A 15,758-nucleotide genomic window follows, 5' to 3' on the forward strand; every position below is an offset into this window, starting at 1 on the left:
AACACACATGCACACACACACGCCCTACAGAGTCATACCCCAGCATATACATATATATCTATATTGAGACTCAGGAGCATGAAGGGGAATAGGCAGTGAACTTGATATTTACCTAGATAACAAACTAATAAGCACTCAGTCTACCATTTCACCTTTCTTCTTTTGTCTTTTCCTTTTTTTTGTAATAAGGATGTCTTTGCAATGTGCTGACCTCACGCATGACCCAGAAATTAACAGAATGACAAAGAGTTGTGCTCTGATAATGGAGAATGTATCTGATTACATTATGTTTCTTTTTAAAAATTACCTAGAGACATATTTTAAAATCCATAAATGTATAAATATACATTTTTCAGGTGGAGTGTGAAGATTATGTTTCTTAAATACCAATATTTTGATGTGTATTATTCTGAAATCTTGTTTCTAAAGTTAGGAAATTCTAGGAATAGTGTTTTTTCCCTTTAAAAATTACCCTGCTTACACACAAACTGTTTCTCAGTCTGGTCTATCCATGCTGTAAGTAGATATTTTCTCCAGAGTTGTGAGTTTTTCTATTTTTGAAGGTCGTTTCATTGAGAAGCTTAGAAAAGGCAAATATGAAACAATCTAGGGTACAAGTAAAACCAGGAAAATATCCATGAAATTAAGGGTAAAATGCTGTACTTTGCTCCACAAATCACATCTCTATTTAATGCACATCCAAGAAAGAGTGCTGTTAGTCTTCAGAGGCACCTGTACTATTTTAGTTTTCTAAAATTCTGTTGAACTTATCATTTTGTACATTCCTGAGTATGAAAGTGACTTACATTTTTAACAAATGAAAATGTTGAACTATAAAAGTGGAATGAAAGAAAGAGAAATTCTGGATTTTGCTCTTTTGGATTCCAAAGCAGGGCTAGGCCAGGCATGGTGGCTCATGCCTATAATCCCAACACTTTGGGAGGCTGAGGCAGGAGGATTGCTTGAGCCCAGGAGTTCAAGACCTGGGACAACAGTTTGGACAACATAGGAATAGCCTACCTTTACAAAATAGATAAATAAATTAGCCAGGTGTAGCTGAACATACCTGTACTCCCAGCTACTCAGGAGGCTGAGGTAGGAGGATTACTTGAGTCCAGAAGTTCGAGGGTGCAGCGAGCTTCTATTATACCACTGCACTGCAGCCTGGGTGCTGGATGACAGAGCAAGACCCTGTCAAAAAAAAAAGAAAAAAAAACAAGAGGAAGAAAAGAAGAAGAAGAAGAAGAAGAAGAAGAAGAAGAAGAAGAAGAAGAAGAAGAAGAAGAAGAAGAAAAAGAAGAAGAAGAAGAAGAAAGGAAGGAGAAAGAAAAAGAAAGAAAGAAAGAGAAAGAAGGAAGGAAGGAAGGAGGGAAGGAAGGAAAGAAAGAAAAAAGAAAAGAAAGAAAGAAGGAAAGAAAGAAAGAAAGAAAGAAAGAAAGAAAGAAAAAGAAAGAAAGAAGAAAGAAAGAAAGAAAGAAAGGGAAAGAAAAAAAGAAAGAAAGAAAGAGAAAGGCCGAATCTTCTGAATACTGGGTATGTTTACGAAGTATTACTTCTCAATCTAAATTTTGTTCTGCACACCCTGTTGCTGTATCATTTGAATATGTAATCATTTCAAATATACTTCCTTTTTATTTCAGGATGGCTATCCTTTTGTGAGTGTTCTTAATAGTTAGGCCTCTATAGAAAATGGCTCAAGACGTAGAGAATGGTAGTAAAGATCGAGCATTTTGAAAGGAGCCTTTTAGAAGAACCTAGTGGAGTACCCTGAAGCTGAATTACTAAAGCAATTTGCATGCATTTGTCATAGTCAAAGAGACATCTTTTCAAAAGGGGTCTGTAAATTGTTCAGCTCAGAGTGACACAATTTCAATGACTTATTTTAAGTCCACATGATTTTAATGAAAATCCGAGGAAGGGTCTTATTATGCTAGGTTGTGCCTTCTTGCTGTAAGTAGCAAATAATAATAATGATTATATTAATAATCAGGAGAATAAAGAGGAGAAATAGATGATAACTATCAATAATAATAACAAACATTTATTTCATGTTTTTTATGTGCTAGGCACGGAACTCAACACTTTATGTGCTCCCTGTCATTCGATGCTAACAATACCAATATTCAGTGAAAAGTACTGAGGCTTAAAAGTCAGATCACTTGTCCAGAATCACAGGATAGAAGCCCAGGTAATCTGGTATACGAGCCAGGCTTTTCTTCTACTACAACATTCTTCATCCTGTATGACCTTGGAAATCTGGAATTAGAAGAGTGGAGTTCACGTGTCACCTGAAATGCTCCTTAGGGTTAGCACTGCACCTGTGGGAATGTCATTAGCTCATACCTAGAATCTGACTTTCCATCTGTAAAATAAAGCTAGACTCTGTGGTTTCCCCAGACCCTACTAGTGCTGCTATTCTATGACCATGGAACATATCTTATGACTTATGCTCAAGGTGACTGTCTTGGTTTGCCTAAGATTGAGAGATTGAGAGAGTTATCAAGATGTGCACTTTTCAGTCTAGGAAAACCTGGGTTGCTAGTGACCTATGACAATATCTGATATAGTATCTATATTTTGGACACAACCATTTATTGATTTCTCAGACTTCTTTGGGGTTCTTTTGTTTCTCAAAGTCTTAAAGAACTGGGACACAGAATAGTAAGACTTTATGTTTCTTAGATCAACTGTTGAATACCTGGAACATAGGGGAGATTATTTTGAAGGGATCTGCATTTTCCTACCTGGACATGTTATGCTCAAGTTATCGGGATGGTTTCCCCCTTCCTTTCCTTTTACTTGAAAACAGTTGGCTGGTTTGTTTTGTTAAATTTGCCTTTGCACTGATAGTTGAGGAATGCTTAGTGACAAGAATATAGCATTTGTAATCCATTTGAAACTTTCTCCACTGGTGAAAGGGAATGGTTGTGTAGTAATAATAGCTTCATTTTGGTGAGCACTTACTCTTTAAAAAACACCTTACATGAACTAACTGAATCCTGAAACAGCTGTGATTCCAAGTACCTATTATTGTCCGCACTTCAAAGGTAAGAAAACTGAGACTCAGGTAAGTTGTAATTTACTGAAGTTAGCAAATCTAAACTGGCATTTGAAGTGTGGTGCCCCTAAATCAGAGTCCCTGTGTTTCCCATGCAAATGGTGACTTCTGTGGTTCAAACAGCTAACATTTCTAGTTTATTTGAATATGAGTACTGCTTATAGTCCTAAAGATTTCAAGTGAAAATACACTTAGATGTCTGGGTTTTTGCTTTCAATTCCTGACTTTCTTCCCATACAGAATAATTTGATCATTTCTTCAACAGATATGAAACAAGTACTTTACTTACTGCTGTATTTTTCCCCAACTTTAAAAGTTCCTGTTTATTGGGACAATGTTTTATTTCCAGTTCTTGTGAAACAAAGATGCATCTTTATCGCTAAAATAAAAACACAATGACATTTATAAAATTTCCATGGATCTGGATAGTCTAGGCAGCAAGAAAGAACATTTCAATGAAGGCATGGCATTTAACAGAATGTACTCATGAAACTACAATTTTAAATAGTATGAACTACAATATGTGTCTATTTACATCAGTATATAATATTAGAAAATTTATAACTTCTTTTTTTAAAATTTATTTATTATTATTATACTTTAAGTTGTAGGGTACATGTGCATAACGTGCAGGTTTGTTACATATGTATACTTGTGCCATGTTGGTGTGCTGCACCCATCAACTCGTCATTTACATCAGGTATAACTCCCAATGCAATCCCTCCCCCCTCCCCCCTCCCCATGATAGGCCCCTGTGTGTGATGTTCCCCTTCCTGAGTCCAAGTGATCTCATTGTTCAGTTCCCACCTATGAGTGAGAACATGCGGTGTTTGGTTTTCTGTTCTTGCGATAGTTTGCTAAGAATGATGGTTTCCAGCTGCATCCATGTCCCTACAAAGGACACAAACTCATCCTTTTTGATGGCTGCATAGTATTCCATGGTGTATATGTGCCACATTTTCTTAATCCAATCTGTCACTGATGGACATTTGGGTTGATTCCAAGTCTTTGCTATTGTGAATAGTGCTGCAATAAACATACGTGTGCATGTGTCTTTATAGCAGCATAATTTATAATCCTTTGGGTATATACCCAGTAATGGGATAGCTGGGTCATATGGTACATCTAGTTCTAGATCCTTGAGGAATCACCATACTGTTTTCCATAATGGTTGAACTAGTTTACAATCCCACCAACAGTGTAAAAGTGTTCCTATTTCTCCATATCCTCTCCAGCACCTGTTGTTTCCTGACTTTTTAATGATCGCCATTCTAACTGGTGTGAGATGGTATTTCATTGTGGTTTTGATTTGCATTTCTCTGATGGCCAGTGATGATGAGCATTTTTTCATGTGTCTGTTGGCTGTATGAATGTCTTCTTTTGAGAAATGTCTGTTCATATCCTTTGCCCACTTTTTGATGGGGTTGTTTGTTTTTTTCTTGTAAATTTGTTTGAGTTCTTTGTAGGTTCTGGATATTAGCCCTTTGTCAGATGAGTAGATTGCAAAAATTTTCTCCCATTCTGTAGGTTGCCTGTTCACTCTGATGGTAGTTTCTTTTGCTGTGCAGAAGCTCTTTAGTTTAATGAGATCCCATTTGTCAATTTTGGCTTTTGCTGCCGTTGCTTTTGGCGTTTTAGACATGAAGTCTTTGCCCATGCCTATGTCCTGAATGGTACTACCTAGGTTTTCCTCTAGGATTTTTATGGTATTAGGTCTAACATTTAAGTCTCTAATCCATCTTGAATTAATTTTCGTATAGGGAGTAAGGAAAGGATCCAGTTTCAGCTTTCTACTTATGGCTAGCCAATTTTCCCAGCACCATTTATTAAATAGGGAATCCTTTCCCCATTTCTTGTTTCTCTCAGGTTTGTCAAAGATCAGATGGCTGTAGATGTGTGGTATTATTTCTGAGGACTCTGTTCTGTTCCATTGGTCTATATCTCTGTTTTGGTACCAGTACCATGCTGTTTTGGTTACTGTAGCCTTGTAGTATAGTTTGAAGTCAGGTAGCGTGATGCCTCCAACTTTGTTCTTTTGACTTAGGATTGTCTTGGAGATGCGGACTCTTTTTTGGTTCCATATGAACTTTAAAGCAGTTTTTTCCAATTCTGTGAAGAAACTCATTGGTAGCTTGATGGGGATGGCATTGAATCTATAAATTACCTTGGGCAGTATGGCCATTTTCACGATATTGATTCTTCCTATCCATGAGCATGGTATGTTCTTCCATTTGTTTGTGTCCTCTTTTATTTCACTGAGCAGTGGTTTGTAGTTGTCCTTGAAGAGGTCCTTTACATCCCTTGTAAGTTGGATTCCTAGGTATTTGATTCTCTTTGAAGCAATTGTGAATGGAAGTTCATTCCTGATTTGGCTCTCTGTTTGTCTGTTACTGGTGTATAAGAATGCTTGTGATTTTTGCACATTAATTTTGTATCCTGAGACTTTGCTGAAGTTGCTTATCAGCTTAAGGAGATTCTGGGCTGAGACAATGGGGTTTTCTAAATATACAATCATGTCATCTGCAAACAGGGACAGTTTGACTTCTTCTTTTCCTAACTGAATACCCTTGATTTCTTTCTCTTGCCTAATTGCCCTAGCCAGAACTTCCAGCACTATGTTGAATAGGAGTGGTGAGAGAGGGCATCCCTGTCTTGTGCCAGTTTTCAAAGGGAATTTTTCCAGTTTTTGCCCATTCAGTATGATATTGGCTGTGGGTTTGTCATAAATAGCTCTTATTATTTTGAGGTACGTTCCATCAATACCGAATTTATTGAGCGTTTTTAGCATGAAGGGCTGTTGAATTTTGTCAAAAGCCTTTTCTGCATCTATTGAGATAATCATGTGGTTCTTGTCTTTGGTTCTGTTTATATGCTGGATTATGTTTATTGATTTGCGAATGTTGAACCAGCCTTGCATCCCAGGGATGAAGCCCACTTGATCATGGTGGATAAGCTTTTTGATGTGTTGCTGAATCCGGTTTGCCAGTATTTTATTGAGGATTTTTGCATCGATGTTCATCAGGGATATTGGTCTAAAATTCTCTTTTTTTGTTGTATCTCTGCCAGGCTTTGGTATCAGGATGATGTTGACCTCATAAAATGAGTTAGGGAGGATTCCCTCTTTTTCTATTGATTGGAATAGTTTCAGAAGGAATGGTACCAACTCCTCCTTGTACCTCTGGTAGAATTCAGCTGTGAATCCATCTGGTCCTGGACTTTTTTTGGTTGGTAGGCTATTAATTATTGCCTCAATGTCAGAGCCTGCTATTGGTCTATTCAGGGATTCAACTTGTTCCTGGTTTAGTCTTGGAAGAGTGTAAGTGTCCAGGAAATTATCCATTTCTTCTAGATTTTCCAGTTTATTTGCGTAGAGGTGTTTATAGTATTCTCTGATGGTAGTTTGTATTTCTGTGGGGTCGGTGGTGATATCCCCTTTATCATTTTTAATTGCGTCGATTTGATTCTTCTCTCTTTTCTTCTTTATTAGTCTTGCTAGTGGTCTGTCAATTTTGTTGATCTTTTCAAAAAACCAACTCCTGGATTCATTGATTTTTTGGAGAGTTTTTTGTGTCTCTATCTCCTTCAGTTCTGCTCTGATCTTAGTTATTTCTTGCCTTCTGCTAGCTTTCGAATGTGTTTGCTCTTGCTTCTCTAGTTCTTTTAATTGCGATGTTAGAGTGTCAATTTTAGATCTTTCCTGCTTTCTCTTGTGGGCATTTAGTGCTATAAATTTCCCTCTACACACTGCTTTAAATGTGTCCCAGAGATTCTGGTATGTTGTATCTTTGTTCTCATTGGTTTCAAAGAACATCTTTATTTCTGCCTTCATTTCGTTATGTACCCAGTAGTCATTCAGGAGCAGGTTGTTCAGTTTCCATGTAGTTGAGCGGTTTTGATTGAGTTTCTTAGTCCTGAGTTCTAGTTTGATTGCACTGTGGTCTGAGAGACAGTTTGTTATAATTTCTGTTCTTGTACATTTGCTGAGGAGTGCTTTACTTCCAATTACATGGTCGATTTTGGAGTAAGTACGATGTGGTGCTGAGAAGAATGTATATTCTGTTGATTTGGGGTGGAGAGTTCTATAGATGTCTATTAGGTCTGCTTGCTGCAGAGATGAGTTCAATTCCTGGATATCCTTGTTAACTTTCTGTCTCGTTGATCTGTCTAATGTTGACAGTGGAGTGTTGAAGTCTCCCATTATTATTGTATGGGAGTCTAAGTCTCTTTGTAAGTCTCTAAGGACTTGCTTTATGAATCTGGGTGCTCCTGTATTGGGTGCATATATATTTAGGATAGTTAGCTCTTCCTGTTGAATTGATCCCTTTACCATTATGTAATGGCCTTCTTTGTCTCTTTTGATCTTTGATGTTTTAAAGTCTGTTTTATCAGAGACTAGTATTGCAACCCCCGCTTTTTTTTGTTCTCCATTTGCTTGGTAAATCTTCCTCCATCCCTTTATTTTGAGCCTATATGTGTCTCTGCGTGTGAGATGGGTCTCCTGAATACAGCAGACTGATGGGTCTTGACTCTTTATCCAGTTTGCCAGTCTGTGTCTTTTAATTGGACCATTTAGTCCATTTACATTTAAGGTTAAGATTGTTATGTGTGAACTTGATCCTGCCATTATGATATTAACTGATTATTTTGCTCGTTAGTTGATGCAGTTTCTTCCTAGCCTCGATGGTCTTTACATTTTGGCATGTTTTTGCAATGGCTGGTACTGGTTGTTCCTTTCCATGTTTAGTGCTTCCTTCAGGGTCTCTTGTAAGGCAGGCCTAGTGGTGACAAAATCTCTAAGCATTTGCTTATCTGTAAAGGATTTTATTTCCCCTTCACTTATGAAACTTAGTTTGGCTGGATATGAAATTCTGGATTTAAAATTCTTTTCTTTAAGAATGTTGAATATTGGCCCCCACTCTCTTCTGGCTTGGAGAGTTTCTGCCGAGAGATCTGCTGTTAGTCTGATGGGCTTCCCTTTGTGGGTAACCCGACCTTTCTCTCTGGCTGCCCTTAAGATTTTTTCCTTCATTTCAACTTTGATGAATCTGGCAATTATGTGTCTTGGAGTTGCTCTTCTCGAGGAGTATCTTTGTGGCGTTCTCTGTATTTCCTGGATTTGAATGTTGGCCTGCCCTACTAGGTTGGGGAAGTTCTCCTGGATGATATCCTGAAGAGTGTTTTCCAACTTGGTTCCATTCTCCCCCTCACTTTCAGGCACCCCAATCAGACGTAGATTTGGTCTTTTTACATAATCCCATACTTCTTGCAGGCTTTGTTCATTTCTTTTTCTTCTTTTTTCTTTTGGTTTCTCTTCTCGCTTCATTTCATTCATTTGATCCTCAATCGCAGATACTCTTTCTTCCAGTTGATCGAGTCGGTTACTGAAGCTTGTGCATTTGTCACGTACTTCTTGTGTCATGGTTTTCATCTCTTTCATTTCGTTTATGACCTTCTCTGCATTAATTACTCTAGCCATCAATTCTTCCACTTTTTTTTCAAGATTTTTAGTTTCTTTGCGCTGGGTACGTAATTCCTCCTTTAGCTCTGAGAAATTTGATGGACTGAAGCCTTCTTCTCTCATCTCGTCAAAGTCATTCTCTGTCCAGCTTTGATCCGTTGCTGGCGATGAGCTGCGCTCCTTTGCCGGGGGAGATGCGCTCTTATTTTTTGAATTTCCAGCTTTTCTGCCCTGCTTTTTCCCCATCTTTGTGGTTTTATCTGCCTCTGGTCTTGATGATGGTGATGTACTGATGGGGTTTTGGTGTAGGTGTCCTTCCTGTTTGATAGTTTTCCTTCTAACAGTCAGGACCCTCAGCTGTAGGTCTGTTGGAGATTGCTTGAGGTCCACTCCAGACCCTGTTTGCCTGGGTATCAGCAGCAGAGGCTGCAGAAGATAGAATATTTCTGAACAGCAAGTGTACCTGTCTGATTCTTGCTTTGGAAGCTTCCTCTCAGGGGTGTACTCCACCCTGTGAGGTGTGGGGTGTCAGACTGCCCCTAGTGGGGGATGTCTCCCAGTTAGGCTACTCAGGGGTCAGGGACCCACTTGAGCAGGGAGTCTGTCCCTTCTCAGATCTCAACCTCCATGTTGGGAGATCCACTGCTCTCTTCAAAGCTGTCAGACAGAGTCGTTTGCGTCTGCAGAGGTTTCGGCTGTGTTTGTTATTGCCCTGTCCCCAGAGGTGGAGTCTACAGAGACAGGCAGGTTTCCTTGAGCTGCTGTGAGCTCCACCCAGTTCGAGCTTCCCAGCCGCTTTGTTTACCTACTTAAGCCTCAGCAATGGCGGGCGCCCCTCCCCCAGCCTCGCTGCTGCCTTGCCGGTAGATCACAGACTGCTGTGCTAGCAATGAGGGAGGCTCCGTGGGTGTGGGACCCTCCCGGCCAGGTGTGGGATATGATCTCCTGGTGTGCCTGTTTGCTTAAAGCGCAGTATTGGAGTGGGAGTTACCCGATTTTCCAGGTGTTGTGTGTCTCAGTTCCCCTGGCTAGGAAAAGGGATTCCCTTCCCCCTTGCGCTTCCCAGGTGAGGCAATGCCTCACCCTGCTTCAGCTCTCGCTGGTCAGGCTGCAGCAGCTGACCAGCACCTATCGTCCGGCATTCCCCAGTGAGATGAACCCAGTACCTCAGTTGAAAATGCAGAAATCACCGGTCTTCTGTGTCGCTCGCGCTGGGAGTTGGAGACTGGAGCTGTTCCTATTCGGCCATCTTGCTCCGCCCCCTATAACTTCTTTTTAAGTATAAAAAGTATGCAGATCTTATTTTTTCATGATTAATTAGCATTGACACTCTTTTGCAGTCTCTAAACAAAACTACAAAATTATGGGAATATTACAAACATTTATTGCTTGTCTACTATGTGAATTTAATCTGCACGGAAACCTAAGAAGTAAATAATTTCTCCCATGTACTAACGCAGAATGTAGAGTTCACTGGGGTTAAATTATACAATTAAGAAATGTAGGAGATGATATTGAGGACCATACTGAAATCCGGGTTAATCTGACACCATTAGGGCATGTTATATTAGAATTATTCCAGAAATTTCTCTATTTTTGAATTGTTTTGGGTGCTATATTGTATATTAGGGTAGATTTAATTAACTCGGGCAAGTTTACCGCTTAGGGCCTTATTTAAATTATGCAACACATTGGTAATCTAGATTCTATAATGGACGTTTTTATGTGACTTTCACCACCCAAGCTACCCATATGCAACTAATTAGGAGTTTGAAAAATGTCTGAATTATTAACTCAATTTTCCTATTGTTATTTGTGCTTTAGGCATTTCATAAATGTGGTCTATCATTATTGAAAGCCATCTTTCTTCCAACCATAGAAAGTTAGATGAAATTTTCTGCGGAAGACATTGTTTATCTTAATTAATTATGTGATTTTAATATCTCTTCTTTCTAGACACTCAATATGTTTATTCTCCTGCTCAATTGTTGTTTTCTTCTCTCTCAGTTGTTTTTTTCCAGTAACAGGAACTGAAAGTTACCCAAATATTAATGAGAGATAGAGAAATTGCAAATTATGTATCAACTAATGATAACTATGTTTCTTTGTATATATGGAGTATTAACAGCTCCAAAACTTTTTAACACAAGAAAAGATTAGTTTGAAATGGTTTTAGAATGTAAATAGGTTCCAACCTAGTTAAATGTGAACTGATATTGACAGTTGATATTAAATAAGCAATTTTCATTTTGCATACATCAGACTTAATCAGAAGCACAATGATTAAGTTTGCATCATTTATTGAATCAACAGACTTGTAAAAGCATGAGTAAGCATATGATTAAGCAATTTTAAAAAGAATCATTATCCTAATATTAAACATAAATATCAAAAATTATGCTTTGACTTAGAGTATTTTTCTTAAAAGATTCTTTCCACCATCCCTGTGAGGGAAGAAGAGACTTATTTCAGCTTATGAAATAGAAGAGTATGGAAGTTATGTCAGTTGCTTTTTGTAAATGTAAAAATATTTTAATCAGTAAACTGAACAATTTGAAAAATAGAACACAATACATCTTTCCCAAGCAGAGTATTTGTTGAATTTACATCTTGACTGGGTTGCAAAATAGTGACAAATTTCACGTTGAATTTACATTTCACAGTAACCTCTAACATGAAACCTGTAACATTTATGTCAGATTCTCTTTATGGTCCCCCGTAAAGGCCTGGTTCCTTATTTTTAATGTTTGGAACTTCTCTCTTATAAAACATTTTATAACAAAATAATAAAAATGTTATAATGAAATTCACATTTTAGAAGTGTGCCATTGGATGACTTTTTGACAAACATTCATGTTATTTCACTTGCTTTTGCCTCATAATCCTTTACACCTCTGTGTTAAACAACATTTCTTTTGACCTGGCATTCAATCCACAATTTTCTCACCATACTCTGGTTTCAACTTTTTCTGTAAAGAATCAATTAGTAACTATTTTAGGTTTCTGGGACATATGGTGTCTGAAACAACTACTTAACTCTGCCGTTATAGTGGGAAAGTAGCCATAGAGAATATGAAAGTAAATGAGCATGACTGTTTTCCAATAAAGTATTATTTATGGACACTCAAATTTTAATTTTATATTTACATGTCATGAAATAGTATGCTTTGGATTTTTCCAATGCTTTAAAAATGTAAAATTCATTTTTAGCTCCAAGGCTGTACAAAAACTGTTGGCATCATAGATTTGATCAGCGGGCCGTGGTTCGTTGATCTCTGCTATAATCTAAAAGATAATAAAATCACAGAATTTCAGGAAAAGGTCTAGAGAGTATCTCATCTAATGTGTTTTTTTTTTTAGTCACAAAGGCAACTAAAGCTCAAAAATAAGGGACCTAAGTGGTTTAAAAAATGTCATATGGCATGTCAGAGGATCTGTCCTGGTCAACTGGTAGCGGTTGCCTGGAGGATTGTGTTGGGATAGGACTATGAAGTCCAATCTGAGTCTCATGGGAGGAAAGTCATGTTGTGATTGATTGAAGATGTCTGCTTAGTATGCTACAATGGAATCATACCAAGGGAGTATTTAATGTTTGCAAATTCACATTTTTGTGCTCTGCTAAGGAACAGATTGGAGGATAGGAAGGATCAGAGAAACAGAAATCAAGATTGTGTGAATGGCAGCTTGGAAATGAAAAAGAGAACAAATGAATGAGCAATTAAAATATTGCAGACTCTTCCAATTGCCATTTCATGCAATGAATATATGCCTCTAAGTGAGTGTAGGAACCTTGATAGAATTTCCCGTTCTCTCAGTCAGGAACATATCTCGATACAGAGTATGATTCTGGGCTTTAAAGCTACTTTTCTATTCTTTTTTTTTCCCCCCAATGCAACATGTCTCAGATGCAAGCTACCTACAGTAGTTTGCAGTGTTCAATTGCGGTGGGGGAAACACAGTGTGTTTCAATAGGGGAGGCAAATTTGGCAATATTGAATGTTTTGAAACATGTTTATTAGGTTTTCATATGCAGTTTTCCACACGGCAATTTTGACTTGATACATTGTCATCTATATTATGTACTTACAAATCACCCCCTTGAAAGATGTATCTCTACTGTACATCATAAATGTTATGTCCTCTAACAAGCCCAAGGTAACATCAGGCATTAAAAACTCAAAGTTAACTTTAATTAGTACCCTCACCTGCAAGAGTGCAAGTGATTGAAGATTACAGCAAATGCTTATCCCATTCCTTTAAGTCCCCAGAATGACTCTAGACTCATTTCTTATTCTTCTCAGGCTTTGCTAACTGGAATACAGGAGCAATCAGCAGGCCCAGAGAGTATGTTTTACCTTTCTGATAACTTTATTGGATGATCAAATCACTGGTTTACCTTGGTCATTTGAATATCTGTACCAAGTGCTCACTCTGCTAGCCACCCTACAGAAAGAAAGCGATCAGGCCAACAGGAGTTCAAACAATGACCTATAACTCTAGCATTAGAAGCTCAGGCCCTAAACTAGGGTCATTCTCAGTCTAGGTCTGGTTGTCAGCTCATAACTGTACTAGTCACAACTTATGCGTTCATGTGTTATACCTGCATGTTTTTACTTCTATCTTAGGGGATTTTGTTATCAGAGATGGAACATGTACACAGGCAGATAAGAATTCTAAATATAATCCCCTTCTTGCCTTCAGAAATCTCTGTAAAGCCTTTGAAAAATGCAAAAGTGGCTTATTTGAAGTAAAAACTGGAATATTAATCAGGAATTAAAGATACCTGGCTGGTATTTCAGATTCTGCCTTGGATTGCTGGTCATATTCAACATCTTCTTTATCTGTGGCATGAAGAGACTACTGTGTCTGTCTCTTTTGGCACAAAAGCGATGAAGATAAATGATATACTGTGCTTCAGTATAATTCCTTTGTTAATTACAATATTACATAAACATCATGATAATAAACATTTTGCTCTACCATAATTATTATCTATGGTAATAAGATGTGACAGATAAGCTTATTTTCCTCAATTAGTTTTAATTTAACAGCAGACACCCCTTTCTTCTTACAGCCTATAACTATCTGCTAAGTACACCCTTTCAAATTATTGGTTGGGTAAGAAAGAAAATTCAGTGCCCTTCCTGTATATTAACTTGATAATATGGCACAAATAATCTTTGTGTTATAAATAGTTCCCTTTCATACCAGATGCAACTAGAAAGTCAAAGAAAATAATGTTGTAGATGAAGAGAGGCATTATTTCTATTTTCTGGAGTGAGCACAGTGCTGCCAGTGTTCAACATTTTTTTCCCATTTCATGACTTCCACTGACACTGACTCATTGTGCAGCCCTGGTGATTTTCCATAAGAGGCTTGCCAACAATTGAAGGACCATATTTTTCTGGGAGCAAAGAGAAATGATGGTTCTTTTTTACAACCTGAAAATTCAATAATTTCTAAATTTGTTTTTCAGAAAATTAATGCTATAGACCAAAGTGAATGTCTTTCTAAAATTTTAACTTTGGTTTTTTGGGGGATGGGGGACAAGGGGAAGGAGAGCATTAGGACAAATACCTAATGCATGCGGGGCTTAAAACCTAGATGACAAGTGAATAGGTGCAGCAAACCACCATGGCACGTGTATACCTATGTAACAAACCCACACATTATGCATTATGTATCCCAGAACTTAAAGTAAACTATTTTCTATTAAAAAAATAAAATCTTAAGTACTTTTTAAAATTATATTACTATAAGGTAGGATTTGTAAAATAAAGTATTATTGAAATATAATATCCCTGTAAAACCTGCACTTATCATAATTATATAATTATTTGATGTGGTCTTTTATTTTCCATATATATTATGCTATTTTTCTATTTTTTCCAAAAATATATATTTTAACAAAATTGTTTTGTAACTTGACACTGAAAAATTAAATAAAAAACTAACATGTATCTTGAATTTTATTTTTAAATATATGCATTTAATTTGGGAAGACTATATAGCAACATGTTTATAGCAGTAGAAGTCACTGCTGTTTTGTGAGACCAAGGTAATTTGCTTTTTTAAAAAGAAAATCTTTTTTGTAATTTCTAAGTTATCTTCAGCTAATACACATAACTTTTATAATCAAGAGGAAAGCCATAAAAATTACAGAGAATTCCAGTCCCCCAAATTGCAATATTTGTCTCCTTTGGGTACAATTGAATTTTTACAAATCAAATTCATTTCTCTTGGCATATTGAAATTACTTCTCTATGGTTTCATAGTTATTACTACATCCAGCCTAGGTTTTGCTAGAGCCAAATCCAGATTTGGGCACACATGGACATTTATTCATTTGACTTAGTTTTGTAGAAATATCTCTGTTTACATAGGGATGAACTGGGGCAGTGTTTCCCTGCGTTCTAAAAGTTATTATTCTCTCTCATAGCACAATATTAGTCCATTTCTCCTTCTAAAAAGGCCCCACGACTTATTGGTATGAACCAAATTAATGTGTTTCTGGAAATTAAGTCGTTATTTCCAACTATCTGCTGTGCTCATTAGAGAATCATATGCTAATTCACTGTCAGACATCCTAGTAGTTTTCAAAATGTGAACTTTTTATTAGCCTCAACAGATTCATTTGTGGACTGGTTAAAATGCAGATACTTAGGTTTCAATCCAGTCTTTTAGTCAGAATGAATGGAAAATGGGTTGTGCTCTTCAAGTGATTGATTCTCATGCATACCTTTCAGTTCAGACAGTCTCAACTTTTCTTTCAAGAGCTGGACCCCATTCTGCAATTAAAAGTTTAGGTAGAATTATAACATATAAAATAACTAAAAAGAAGTCACTCTGGCTTAAGAGAGTTTTAAAAGTTTTACCTATTAACCCTTCTTCCCCTGACCTCTGCTATACAAGGTAATCCCTTGTCTTCATCTGTTGTGTGCTGCTGCAATAGAATACCTGATACTGGGTAATTTGTGAAAGAAAAAGACATTTATTTTCTCACAGTTTTGGAGGTTGGAAGTCCAATATCAAGACAGTGGAGGTTGGGGCCCAGTCTCTCTGCTTCCAAGATGACGCCTTGAATAGTGAGTATTCTGGAGGGGAGGGATGCTATATCCTCACAGGACAGAAGAACAGAGAGGGCAAACCCACTTCTGCAGTTTTTCTTACAAAAAACATTTAACCATTCATGAGGGCAGAGCCTTCATCACCTAAACACATTCCATTAGGCCCCACCGCCTA

General features: G+C 37.4%; 1 long non-coding RNA gene across 1 annotated transcript in view; it reads left to right on the top strand.

Annotated features, from left to right (window-relative positions):
- Nucleotides 1–13,467, top strand: part of LOC139363741 (uncharacterized) — a 35,912-nt gene extending 22,445 nt beyond the window's left edge. Inside the window, exons 2-3 of the long non-coding RNA XR_011624593.1 lie at nt 2,067–2,305; nt 11,877–13,467. This is a non-coding gene — a long non-coding RNA (uncharacterized lncRNA). The remainder of the gene's footprint in view (nt 1–2,066; nt 2,306–11,876) is intronic.
- The last annotated feature ends 2,291 nt before the right edge of the window (nt 13,468–15,758 follow it).

Source organism: Macaca nemestrina, chromosome 6 (assembly GCF_043159975.1).
Source record: "Macaca nemestrina isolate mMacNem1 chromosome 6, mMacNem.hap1, whole genome shotgun sequence".
Classification (NCBI taxonomy): domain Eukaryota; kingdom Metazoa; phylum Chordata; class Mammalia; order Primates; family Cercopithecidae; genus Macaca; species Macaca nemestrina.